The sequence below is a fragment of the Pelobates fuscus genome, chromosome 3, assembly GCF_036172605.1.
Source record: "Pelobates fuscus isolate aPelFus1 chromosome 3, aPelFus1.pri, whole genome shotgun sequence".
In the NCBI taxonomy this organism is placed as follows: Eukaryota; Metazoa; Chordata; class Amphibia; order Anura; family Pelobatidae; genus Pelobates; species Pelobates fuscus.
The window spans coordinates 396,460,045-396,474,759 of record NC_086319.1 but is presented as its reverse complement, the minus strand read 5'-3'; positions in this window follow the sequence as shown (position 1 = coordinate 396,474,759).

The window sequence follows — 14,715 nt, the reverse complement described above, 5'->3', positions numbered from 1 at the left end:
GATGCGTCTTCGCAGAGAAGTAAGAGGTCGTCGAGGTAGATCAAACGGATGCCCCTTTCTCGAAGATGTGCGGTGACTGGTTTGAGCAGTTTGGTGAAGCACCACGGGGCGGAACTGAGGCCGAATGGAAGGCAGGTGAATTGGAAAATCCGGTGGTGCCAATGAAAGCGGAGAAAACGCTGACTGGATGGGTGTACTGGTACCGAGAGGTAAGCGTCCTTGAGGTCGAGACGAGTGAACCAATCGCCTGGTCGTAGAATGTCTCTGAGGAGGTGAATCCCTTCCATTTTGAAATGTCTGTAGACAACGAAAGAGTTCAGTTGACGGAGATTGATTACTGGACGAAAGTCCCCTGATTTCTTCTGGACTAAGAAGATGGAGCTGAGGAAACCTTCGTCTAGAGGAGCGAGTTGAATCACTCCTTTTGTTTGAAGAGAACGTAGTTCTGAATCTAGAAGAAAGCTCTGAGACTTTGACATTTTTGGATATTGAGGATAACCTATTTGAGAAGGGATAGAGTTAAACTCTATGGAATAACCCTGAACTGTGTTCAGGACCCAAGTATCTGAAGACAGAGTCTTCCACATGTCTACACAGTGTGACAACCTGCCCGCATGATAAACAGTAAAAAGGTGAAGGGTAGGAAATCTCACCTGTTGGGTATCTGTTGCATCCGCGGGATCTGTATCCTCTTCCTCTATCTGCCCTTTGGGTGTAAGAGCCTCTTGTTTGATAGTTGGGGAAAAATTATGAAGTTGGGGTTCTCTGGCGTTGGTTTGTGGTCCAGAAACGGCTGACTGTACGACCCCTTGTACGACCAGCCCTGCCAAAAACCCGTGAGGGATGATGATGAAATACCCTTTTCATGGATGACTGCGCCTTGTTTAGTGTGGCGTATAGGTTTACATGCTTATGTAGTTCTTTAATATATGGTTCTCCAAACAATAGACCCTTTGCTTTGGGGCCCAATTCTTTGGTTCCCAAGTCAGCCAACTTGGCATCCATACGCAGCAGCAGCTGCTTTTCTACGCTCAGTACAGAGAGATGTATTAGCATTGCCCAGCAGGCAAATAGAGCGTAGTGCCCATTCTCTAATCACAGATGGGTCTAGAGGGCCTTCATTAGATAGGGCTTCATCAGCCAGTAGAAGAATTTTAGCTTGTGGTCCTAGGATATCTAGCATTTTGTCTTGGGTCAGGCGTAGGCTGCGCTCGATGCCCTTCTTTGGGTCACGGCCCGATCTGGCCAGATATGTGTAGAGCAGCGTATCAAACTCCGGGGTCACCGAGGCTCTATCCGGCAGAGTGGGTCTCGGGCATTCTGCTTGTAGTTTTTTACGGATCTCCTGCTCTAGGGGTCTTCTGATCCAAAAATGAATATACTGGGCAAGATGGTCAGCTAGTGACCATTCAGATGATCGGGGATATCTAATTTGCCTCGGGTCAAACAGAGGCTGGCCAAGTGCATCCAGAAAAGATTCAGCGTCCCCAGATGGATTCGATCCGGGTATCGTAATTTCGGTTGGGAGATCTCCCATGATAGATTGAGGGAGAGGTGCTCCTTTAAAGGATGTCTCGGGCCAGTCTTCCTCATCTTCTGAGGAGTGGTCAGCCTGCCATTCATCCGGAATGCACATATGGAGTTCTAAAGGAATCCTGCTGCCCAATTTGGGGCACAATTGAAAATGACTTCAGGTCTTTCTTTTTTTCCTTTCTCCTTCTTTTGGAACAACAAGGGGAAGAAAGGTGGGTGAAATGTTGGAGCTGAGTCTTCTTTTCATCCTGCATTACTTTTCTAACGTTCTGTGTTACTCTTCCATTTTCAAAGATCAAATGAGTATGAAACAAGTGCATTTCCATGTCCACATAAGTTGCACGCTGTGGCAAATAAGGAAGCGGTATTTAAACGGCGTGATACGTTTATTCATCCACAGAAGGCTGGAAGTAAAAAAGAGACTGATGGCAGCGGTGGGATTCGAACCCACGCTCCCGAAGAGACTGGAGCCTTAATCCAGTGCCTTAGACCGCTCGGCCACGCTACCCGCGCAAGATTTGGAATTTAGAATGCCTTCACCTCTACAAGACCGCAAAAACACAAGAAAACTAGATCAATGTTAAAATATTACACATCCCCCTCTATTTATTCTCACACAGAAAGAGTTTGAAGCGCAAGTTCCTCATGTTACATTCAGGTGAAAGCTGCTAGCATGTCAAATGACCACCAACAGGTGCAAACAAAAGATAACAATTCACCACCAGCATAGGGAAAGTGCTGTCCTCCAGTATTCAGCATTCAAATGCTGCCTCTAGGAAATCGATTCATTAATCTGTTTTGACAAAAAGGGAGTAAAGCAAAAAAAAGGAGGAACCCATAAAATGACACGCTAAAGGAACAGAGGGACTCTATTTTTGGGTCCCGACTCCTAGGTTAAAATCCACAGGATTCATTTGAAACAATCAGGAATCCTGCAGCATGTCAAATCTACCTACTGTATATGAGCAGGACTTTTCCCGTTTTGACCATCAACATAATGAAATAACACAAGTACGGGATATATGGATTTTTTTTTTTTTTTCAAATTTTTACTCTTTTTATGTGCATATAGTTTTACAACATCGACATGCAATTGGTACATAAGGTCAAAATTTGACTGAGTATAAATCTGGAAACATATATTGCAAGTGTAACAATAAAACATTACAGTTGTACAGTAAATCAAGAAAGGTTGATTAGTTATACAAAGAATCATAAAAAGTTTTACATGAAATATGCATTCGTGGAACCGCTTCAAAGATAGTCATAACGATTTAAGGTTCTTTTGTGACCTTGTAATAGAAGGTTCAACTAACCTCATTGAGAGGAATTTGTATGGAGGAAAAAAAAAAGGTGGGAGTGGAATGGTAGGAGTGGAAGGGAGGGGAGTGGGGGGGGGGGATGAAAGGTTTAGTGAGTGGTTGTGTTTTCCATGAATTGTGTCCAAGGTTCCCAAATTTTGGTGAACTTAGTGTAATCTTTTGACTTGGCGAATGTAATCGCTTCCATTTGTTTAGTGCTTTCCACTCTCGTGATCCACTCTCTCGTGGAAGGGGCTTGCGGCGTTTTCCAGTATATGGGGAATTAGTTGAGCCGCCGCCATAGCTAAATGTTGAAAAAGAGTGCAATGCATTTTGTTTAACTTCAGATTATTGGGTGGTTCTAGAAAAATAAAGTGTAAAGGCTCTAGAGGGAATTTTTTGCCCAGGATCATTTGGATAAGCGTGTGGATTCTTCTCCAATATTTAGTGACAATTGGGCACTGCCACCAAATGTGGGTGTGATCTGCAGTGCTGTTATTGCATCTCCAACAGTTGTCACTTTCTGTATTATGTATATGTTGAATTTTAGCTGGGGTGTAGTGCCAGCGTGATATTCGCTTATAATTACTTTCTTGGACCGTTAGAGAGATTGATGCTCTATGTGTAGATGTGAATATGGCTTGCCATTGTTTATGTGAGAAATCCATTTGTAATTCTTGCGACCATTTTTGTGTGAATTTTGGGAGTTCAAGAGGTCTTGAATTTTTAATCACCTGGTATAGGGTAGACATTATTTTCTTTTGGGGCTTGTGATTTGCACATATGTTTTCAAAGTCTTTCAAGGGGCGGTTACCATCAGGTAACAAGTTTTGAGAGTTTATAAAGTTTTTAAGTTGCATGTATTGAAGTATTTGGTTTCCTGTTGGATGTCTATTTGGGAAGATTTGTTGTATTGCTCTCAATTTATTATTTGTGATCATGTCACGGAGCAGAAGTATGTTGCCTTTGTGGTAATTATCGTAAGTCGTCCCTGATTGACCTCTTTGAAATTTCGGATTGTTTGTTAGCGGGTAGAGAGGAGAGGGGTAGGGAGAGATCTTAGTAGTGTTTACTAGTTTATGCCAGATCTGAATTGTGGTTTTGATGGTTGGGTGAGGATCAAAGAGGAGAGGAGTGTGTGGAGGTTGTTTGGGTAACCATGGGAGAACCATCAGGGGGGTGGCTGAGAATTTGTTTTCTATCTGAACTCAGTGCTGGACCGCTCCAGCTCTAGTCCATTCATATATTCTACTAAGATGGATTGCTTTGTGGTATGTATCTAGGTCAGGAAAGTTCAGACACCCATTATTTCTACTCTTGATCAGAGTCTCGTAAGCTATTCTCGGTTGAGCATGTGACCAAATAAAGTTTGTGAAAGTCGATCTAAGTTTACAGAAGAAACTTGAATGCAATTGAATTGGGAGAGTTTGGAGAGTGTAAAGTAGGCGAGGAAGGATGTTCATCTTAATGATGTTAATTCTACTGAACCATCCGAAGCAGGGTTTATGCCATTTCTGTAAGTCAAGATTGATTTCTGTAAGTAGTTTGTGGAAGTTCAAGTCATATATGAGCTTTAGTTTGTGTGGAATGTGGACCCCCAGGTATTTGATTGAGGTATGTTGCCATGTAAATTGAAACCTTGTCTTTAGTTGGTTGTTTAGGAATTTAGTGGAGTGTAGAGGCATAAGGTCGCATTTTGTGATATTTGCTTGGAAGTTGGATATTTTACCATAAAGCTCCATTTCGGATATGATAGTTGGAATTGTGGAAAGTGGGTTAGAAATTGTGAAGAGGAGGTCATCTGCAAATGCCATGACTTTGTATTCCTGATTATCTACTTTGAGGCCTTTGATCTTTGGATTGTCTCTTATTCCTTGAAGAAATGGTTCTAGGATGAGTATGAAAAGGAGGGGTGACAGAGGGCAACCCTGTCTTGTCCCATTTGTGATTGTGACCGGTTGTGAGAGTTGACCATTTATACGTATGCGCGCCGTTGGCTTGGAGTAGGTTGCTGCTATCCACTCCATCCAACGAGGCCCAAAACCCAGAGCATGCATTGTGTGGGTGAGTAAAGACCAGTTGACCCTATCAAAGGCCTTTTCTGCGTCTATAGCAAGTATTGAGCTGTGTATATTGTGTGTATGGGCCCAATGAATTAGATTAATTATTTTCATTGTGTTATTTTTTGCTTCCCTGCCAGGGACAAAACCTGCCTGATCCTGGTGGATCAGGTTCGGAAGGAATGCTTTGAGTCTGGTCGCCATGATCTTAGTTAGTATTTTTAGATCAATGTTTATTAGGGAAATTGGTCTATAATTGCCACATACTGTTGGATCTTTGCCCGGTTTCGGGATGAGAGTGATTGTGGCTTCCAATGATGCTCTAGGTATTTGGTGAGATAGGTTTTGAGTGTTAAATGCCTCTGCAAAGGGGCGCGCTAGTATTGAGGTAAACGTTTTATAGTATTTCCCTGTGTATCCGTCTGGGCCTGGGCTCTTACCTGTGGGTAGTGATTTGACCACATTATTAAATTCTTCAGGTGTGATAGGTTCGTCCAAAAAGGAAACCTCATTAGATGGGATTGTTCTCTTGACTCTAGGGGTTAAGTATGCAAGAATTTCCTCTCTGGACGGTTGGACCTTGGATATGTTATAAAGATTGGAGTAGAATTTTTGAAATTCGCCCATTATATCTGGCATGTTTTTAGTCAGTGTCCCTGAGTCCATTTTAATTTCGGGGATAAAAGTAGATTGTTTGGCTGGTTTCAATGATTGTGCAAGTAATTTACCCACTTTCCCTCCTTTTTCGTAATAAAGATGTTTTGTTAGGGATATTTTGCGTTTAGCGTGTAGTTGTAATGTAGTCGTGAGTTCTGATCTTTTTGAACTGATCAATTTATACGTGTCGAGGGAAGAATTGTTATCTTAGTGTGTAGATTCTAAAGATTTTAGTTCTCTTGTCAATTGGGCAATTCTTTGTTCTCTAGAACGTTTGGCTGCGGATGCAATTCTGATGAGTTCCCCTCTCATTACAGCTTTATGAGCTTCCCATGTGATTGGTGGGGCTATGTCGGGCCGTGTGTTCTCCTCAAAGTAAGCACTGGCAGCATTTGTTATACGTGTTATGTTATCTGTGTCGTTTAGTAAGAGATCGTTTAGTTTCCATTGGGCTGAAGGGTGATGTAAATGTGGGAGTTTTAGTGACAGTGTCAGCGGAGCATGATCAGACCAAGTGATTGGGCCATATGTAGCAGCTGTAGCTAGAGTCAGGTATCTGTGCTGAAGAAATAAAGAGTCAATACGAGTATATGTGCAAGTGGGAGGAGAGTAAAAGGAAAAGTCTTTTCGTGTAGGATGTAACATCCTCCAGCAGTCAAAAACCTGTGCCTCTTGTAGCGTAGAGTTTATTTGTTTCCTAATTTGTGTCGTGTGGGGTTGTAATTTGGCCGTGGAGTCTAGTTTCCCATCTAGTGAGACGTTTATGTCCCCTCCTATTATTAGGATACCCTCTTGAAAGTCAGATAGCTTGTGAAGGATTTTTTTTAAAAATTGGTTCTGTTTTTTGTTGGGTGCATAGAGGTTGGCTAATGTAAAAGGGACCGAACCTAGAACCCCTTTAACAAACAAGAATCTACCCGAATCGTCTGTTAATTGCTCCTGAAAGGTGAACGGAGTGTGTTTACCTATCAGTATCGCAACTCCTCGTGATTTAGATTCTGAATAATGACCATAAAATCCCTGAGGATAATCTTTGTTGCGTATTTTTGTGTTTGCTCCCTTACGCAAGTGTGTTTCCTGTATGAAAACGATGCCTGCTTTCTGTCTTTGAAAGTCAGATAGTGCTATGGATCTTTTTTCAGGAGTGTTGAGGCCTTTGACGTTTTGAGTTAGTATGACAATTGAAGCCATCATTTGTGATCTGGTCTTAGTAGTTGGATAATGAGGCTAATTGAACCTACTGGGGAATAGAGGTATATTGGTATGATATATATCTTTCTTGTGTGAGGTCGTGATAACGGGAGAATGTCTAGCGTGAACACAGTAGTTAGATGAGGCTTCCTTATTCTTCAAATAACTATAATAGTAATTCTACACTTGGAAATGTAGCTTAATTAGACACAGTTAATCTCAGTACCAGCAGGTTGTCGAATGTTAACACACTTAAACAAATATCACAGCGCACTAAAAATAAAAAGATTAATAAGTAAAATGAAAAGAAAACATTCAAACAAAACTTTGGTTAACAATTGATTGCAGTAATATTACTCTTGTTGTAGGTCAGGATAGCACTCTAGAAGTTATAGTGACGCCTGAACCTATGGAATTAACGTATGTAGGTAAACAAATTTCAAGGATGTAACAGCAATACTGAACTGTTGCTCGAATTTGAGCTATGCCACAACCCGGAACAAGGGGGGGGGGGGGGGGAAGATTGCGGGAGTTAGATAGGGGGGGGGGTGAGGAGGAGAGGGGAGGAGAAGGAAGGGTATGGAGGGGGTAAAAGAGTGATGAGTTATGGGGTAGGAATTGGGGGGTGTTTGCTTTTCCCCGTGGTGGGGATTCTCTCAGTTGATGAGAGTGGGGGCAATCTATCGTGACGCAACCGATAGATGCCTATTTGTGAGTGGGGGATCGATGTGCCAATACCAAGGGTAAGGATCCCGGACCTTCCAATCCTTTAGTATTTGACAATAAAGTAAACTTATGGAGACTAGCGATTAGATCTATCGATCAGAGAATTTAGTAATATAGAGGAAAGAGCTATTTAACTAATGGTACCAGCGGAGAGAGGTTGGGAAGAGGAGGTATGAGGATAAGTGAGAGAAGGAGGAAAAGAAACCAGCATGTGTACCGTACACAATTTACATGTCTCTTAACCTTAACCTATCTCGTATACATCAGCTGGTACACAAAATCTGTCGTAGTTACAATTTGCTAGGATTGCAATAAATCACATTTCGAGTGTGAGATTAAAATTAACAGTTTTTCCGACATTCATTATTTTATATACAACCTGTCCTCAGTTGTGAAGTCTGAGTGGCTAGGTTAAGTGAAACTTTCTCAGATTAGGCTGGATAGTCCAATTTAAGTTCAAGACTGGTATCTTCGATATTGTAGGTAAACGCTTTGTGGTTTAAATTGAACATCATTGTTGATTGTAGAGCTGTCTGGAAGATGGTGGGTAAAAGTGACTGAGATTTTCACCTAAACAGCTGCGGGTATGAGAGGAGAGGTTGCTGTAAATAGTTGTCGTCCAGATCTGGATACGGAGCAATGAGAGTCAATTTGTGATTTTCTGGCTTGTTTCTGTAAATAGTAAGAGACTTAGGAGTATAGTATGAGATGTGCAAGGGGCCCAAAGCTCCCTTACTCAGGGGATTGCATGTTACGGAGGTTGACATTGTCTGTTGGAATTCTTGATCTCTGTTGTGGTGAGACAAATCGTTGGTCATTTCTTCTTTTTTTGGCAGGTGTGACCCAGCGTTGTCTTTGAGGGAGAATTGCTGTATCCTGTTGTGGTTGTATCCCGTTCCAATCCATGACATTGGTAACAGGTAAGTCGAGTGCTTGAAGGAATGGGGGAACATCCAGTATAGATGAGATTGACAGCAGGTTTCCCTTGTGGTTCACTATTAGGGCAAAAGGGAACCCCCAACGGTATTTAATATTTCTGTTCCTGAGATGTTCAGTGACTGGTTTTAAGGCTCTGCGTGCTTGTAGAGTGTACCGGGAAAGGTCCGGGTATATCTGCACTGGATGCCCATGAAAAAGGAGAGGTTGAGAGGTGTCTCTTAGAGATTTTAAAATATTCTCCTTTATTGAGAAGTAATGAATCCTGCAGATGGCGTCTCTAGGGGTTTCAGGTGAAAGGCCCCTAGGACGCAGGGATCGGTGGGCCCTATCCATTAAAATTCTATTGTCACTTTGTTCTCCCAGTATTAGGTTAAAGAGTTCTGTTAAAATTGCCTCTAGGCTCTCACCTTGGGATTCTGGTAAGCCTCTGATTCGCAGATTGTTCCTTCTCCCACGATTATCAAGATCGTCTAAGTGCCTCTGTGTGGATGCCAGATGCAGGGAGTGGGAGTCTATTGTAGTTGTAATATTGGTTAACTGAGCTTGAATTATGTCTCTTTCTTCTTCTAGATCCACCACTCTGAGATTCAACTGGCGGACCTCTGTGCCTATTGCCTCCATTTTCGTATGAAACGTGGCTTCCAATTTTCCCATTGTGGTTTGTAGATCGTTTTTCATACTTTGTAAATCCATTTTCGAAGGCAAGTTTTTCAGCAATGTACGAATGTCTGCCTCATTTGTTGTGTCGGAGGAGATGTGCGATATTTCTGAGGCTGAGGGGCTGCTCGGTTGCGGATCTGTGTCCGCCATTACGAGAGGGGACGCCGCGGCCTCCTCCACGCGATCAGGATTTTCTTTAAAGTATCGGGTTAATGTCCCCGATTTCGTGGAAGGTGTTTTCCCTGATTGCCCCTGGGTAGTACCTTGCTTCTTCTGGTTGCCCATTTCGTTTATTGGTCTCCGATTATAATGGATTGGTGCCCGGGTCCTCTGGAGCTAATTCAGCATGCGTCCATTAGGCTCCGCAGTCGGCCACGCCCCCCGGGATATATGGATTATATATGCTAAGCCTGCTTTTTATCCAACTCTGGTATGACAAGAGATCTGTGCTTACTCTTCTCCAAAGCAAAAGCAGCATGACCCCGACGTGATTTGAACACGCAACCTTCTGATCTGGAGTCAAACGCGACACCATTGCGCCGCGAGGTCTCACTGTAAAGGTGGACATGGTCGTCAACAGAGTAGCCAACAAAGATAGGTTTTTTTCCCCCACCGACATAAAATTAGATAGATTCTGACAAATTAAATATTCAGCCTAAAGAGGAAAGAAAATAAGTACTTTTCTTTTCAGCACAATACCACTGTAATTGAAGGCAAAGCCAAACAGAAAGGCACCAGCTAGCCAGTTTCTGTGTTTGTGGCCATGTGAAGCCATACCGGTTTAATTACATTACAATGGAACATGCAAATGCTGGGGTGAATCGTGCATGGTGTGGAATTCTCCACGTGACTTACTCTTTGCTAGCTTTATATTTAGGACAATTTATGGCCTCTTTCAAGTGAGAAGAAAGATGTTAAATTCTCTTCCTAAAGAAGGTGTTTTATGGAATTCAGTAGATGTATTTGAGGATGGCCTCGATGTTCTTGTGGCAAAGCTGGAAACTATGCCACTTTAGTATCTAAAGTGGGTATTGTAACACAGCTTGTTGATCCAAGGAGAAATCGGAATGCACATATGGAGTTCTAAAGGAATCCTGCTGCCCAATTTGGGGCACAATTGAAAATGACTTCAGGTCTTTCTTTTTTTCCTTTCTCCTTTTTTGGAACAACAATGGGAAGAAGGGGGGGTGAAATGTTGAAGCTGAGTCTTCTTTTCATCCTGCATTACTTTTCTAACTTTCTGTGTTACTGTTCCATTTTCAAAGATCAAATGAGTATGAAACAAGTGCATTTCCATGTCCACATAAGTTGCACGCTGTGGCAAATAAAGAAGCGGTATTTAAACGGCGTGATACGTTTATTCATCCACAGAAGGCTGGAAGAAAAAAAGAGCCTGATGGCAGCGGTGGGACTCGAACCGACGCCCCCGAAGAGACTGGAGCCTTAATCCAGCACCTTAGACCGCTTGGCCACGCTACCTGCGCAAAACCCCTGTGGCTGCGTACTCAAAACACGCACGCCATTTGGGAGCGTTCTGATCATTTCCTTTTCTTTCTTGTCAAAAGGTTGCAAGTCCCGACAATATCTTTCCACACTCATGCAGCACTGCTGGCGGCATAGGTAATTTAGAACGCCTTCACCTCTACAAGACCGCAAAAACACAAGAAAACTAGATCAATGCTAAAATATTACACATCCCGCTCTATTTATTCTCACACAGAAAGAGTTTAAAGCGCAAGTTCCTCATGTTACATTCAGGTGAAATCTGCTAGCGTGTCAAATGACCACCAACAGGTGCAAACAAAAGATAACAATTCAACACCAGCATAGGGAAAGTGCTGTCCTCCAGTATTCAGCATTCAAATGCTGCCTCTAGGAAATCGATTCATTAACCTGTTTTGACAAAAAGGGAGTAAAGCAAAAAAAAAGGAGGAACCCATAAAATGACACGCTAAAGGAACAGGGGGACTCTATTTTTGGTTCCCGACTCCTAGTTTAAAATCCACAGGATTCATTTGAAACAATCAGGAATCCTGCAGCATATCAAATCTACCTACTGTAGATGAGCAGGACTTTTCCCGTTTTGACCATCAACATAATGAAATAACGCAAGTACGGGATATATGGATTATATATGCTAAGCCTGCTTTTTATCCAACTCTGGTATGACAAGAGATCTGTGCTTACTCTTCTCCAAAGCAAAAGCAGCATGACCCCGACGTGATTTGAACACGCAACCTTCAGATCTGGAGTCAGACGCACTACCGTTGCGCCACGAAGTCTCATTGTAAAGGTGGACGTGGTCGTCAACAGAGTAGCCAACAAAGGTAGGTTTTTTTACCCCACCAACATAAAATTAGATAGATTCTGACAAATTAAATATTCAGCCTAAAGAGGAAAGAAAATAAGTACTTTTTTTTCAGCACAATACCACTGTAATTGAAGGCAAAGCCAAACAGAAAGGCACCGCACCAGCTAGCCAGTTTCTGTGTTTGTGGCCATGTGAAGCCATACCGGTTTAATTACATTACAATGGAACATGCAAATGCTGGGGTGAATCGTGCATGGTGTGGAATTCTCCACGTGACTTACTCTTTGCTAGCTTTATATTTAGGACAATTTATGGCCTCTTTCAAGTGAGAAGAAAGATGTTCAATTCTCTTCCTAAAGAAGGTGTTTTATGGAATTCAGTAGATGTATTTGAGGATGGCCTCGATGTTCTTGTGGCAAAGCTGGAAACTATGCCACTTTAGTATCTAAAGTGGGTATTGTAACACAGCTTGTTGATCCAAGGAGAAATCGGAATGCACATATGGAGTTCTGCAAATAACAAAACAACACGGACACCCGTGGAAAAGTGATAAAAAACACAAAAACTTTAACTTAACTGATAGGTACACGGCCTCCCAGGGTTATCTCCCAGCTGATAACCAAATTGCAAGACTGTATAGTTGATGGGATATTTTGGGATATTGCTAGTGTACCTATAATAGAGGACAAAACATAGTGCAAATATTGCTACTAAAATATAATTAATATTGCCGGTGATCAGAGTGCACTCACATATTCCAGAATAATAATGCGTGTTATAGGTGCCTCCCCTTGGTAGAAATGGGGGGTGTGTTCCTTTAAAATTCCCTCCTCAAGTGATAGCCGATAGGGTATCCAGGTCAGCATAGAATCTCACAAACAGCAACCAAAGGAATACTTAAAGGCGATTTATTCACTTGAAAAAAGGTTGAATTGAATAAAATAATAAAAACAAATAAGAAAGAGATGCTGGTCCTACGCGTTTCGTCCTTCTACAGCAAGGACTTCCTCAGGGACCTCTTTCAGTAAATCAAATTTTACAGGTACAAATAACAGCATCCTAAAAAACACTAACAATAAAAAGCTATTATATAGGGCTAAGCCCTCCAAGTCATTGGTGGAATAGTGGGTGTCTTCTCCATGCCTGCTTCCGATTCGCCGAAAAACTTCTTTTCAGGTGTAGCTGTTTAACCGCAATGAGAAAAGCCGGGTCCGTTCGGAACTCCAAACACTTCCGCATTCGTCATGCGCCACGTCGTACGTCTTACGTCACGTGTATAATTGCCGGTCACGTGATCTTTATGCGTTCCATGCTCGGGAAGCAAAGATGGCTGTGCGTTCCACAGCATTTATAACGGCTTAAAGAGACATCTAATGTATAACTTAGGCACTAGAAATAAAAAACTATTAGAATGTTTTCTTTGATCACATTGGAAAAAACCTTGATCTAAATATTGCATCCTCTAAATGAAATAATAATTTTAACCAGTTAAAAAGAATGAAAGGACTTCCCATCCAAGTCAATCATTCATTATATCAAGTATAATATTACTTAGTCATTAGTGATAATAATAAATGGATTTGTGCAATACCAATACTGTTAATTTTAATTTAATTATAATTTTACTTAATAACCAATGATACTGAATATAAATTCATACATTAGCAACAACATTTTTTTATATATCATATTAACCATCAACCATAATTACTTTGTCAATGATAATAGTGAATTAATATGTTAGTGACAATATTGTTATCATAATATCTATTAAAGTGACATTGTAGGATGAATTCACATTCTCAATTGTGAATTCATTTGAAATAAGTGACATAGAATGTCCTTTTTCCTAGATTCAAATTGCACATCCATATTGTGTAGAATAATTAAACAAATGATAAACCAATCAAAATTAAAATGACTATATCACCATTAATGTGAAGTGACATGAATATTCGTTTCTATATTCAATTACATATCCATATTGTGTAGAATCGTATAAAAGGTTGAACCTTTAATGTTCATTACAAAGGAAGGGGACATCAGAGATATACATTTTACTACTAAAATAGTGTTGTGTTTTACTGGATGTTCAAATTATATTACATTATATTTAGCTGTGTATTTGATTAAAGATATATACACTCAATTAATTCAAAAAACAGATGATATCCATGTCCACATTTAAACCCCTAGGCGTAAGAGTGCGCAACCTGTGAATCCAAAAAGATTCTCTTTGTGCCAATCTTTTCTCTTTATTGCCCCCTCTCCAGTGGGATTGGATTTGTTCTATCCCTATACAGCGTAGTCCCTTCAAACAAAAAGACGGGCAACTGTTACAATGGAGGGGGACTGAGTGGGTCTCCAATCGTTTCTTTATATTGTTTATATGTTCTAGGAGTCTTACTTTTAGACATCTTTTTGTGCGGCCAACATATTGTCTGCCGCATGGGCACTGGAGGAGATATACCACACAGGTAGTGCGGCATCCAATTTCTGATTTAATAGGAAAGGATTTTCCTGTCACAAAACTGCTATATGAAGTAACTTTATCCGTGTTAACTTGTGAACATGCTTTACAGCTTTTGCAACCCTTAAAACCTTTTAGCTCTTTTTTATTTCTACTTGTGGATCCATTCCTTAAGGCGTAACTAGGTGCTAGTATATTTTTGAGGTTTTGTTGTTTCCTATAAATAATTTTTGGTCTGTTAGATAGGTGTTCCCCCAAAATGGGATCCTCCAATAGTATAGGCCAAAATTTATACAAACTCCTCTGTATTTTTGAATGGTCCACACTGTATTGTGTGAAAAAAGCCTGTTTGAAATTCTCCCCTGTTTTTTTCTTTTTGTTAATAGGGCCATCCGCTAGAAGCTCATTCCTATTTCTCTTGGACATCATATGGATGTCTCTATTAATCTGTTTTTGGTTGTAACCTTTTTTGACCAGCTTACCGGCTATATGTTGTGCCTGTACCTGAAAGTCCTCCGTGTGTGAGCAGTTCCTCCTTACTCTGGTTAATTGTCCTTTGGCAATGCCCTTCAGCCAAGGCTGGTGGTGGCAACTATGTTTATGGACGTAGCTATTCCCGTCAGTTGGTTTAAAAAAGCATTTGGATTTTATCTTGTTGTTATCACAGAATAAGGTGAGGTCTAAGAAATTTATTTCTCTGCGGTTCCACACTGGGGAAAATTTTAAATTATATTCATTCTGATTTAAATGATCAACAAAAGTCATAAATTCAGAGTCTGACCCTTTCCAAATGACAATCACGTCATCAATATATCTCCGCCATAGGACCAGGTTCACCACCCAGTCATGCCCCAGACGCACGCAGAG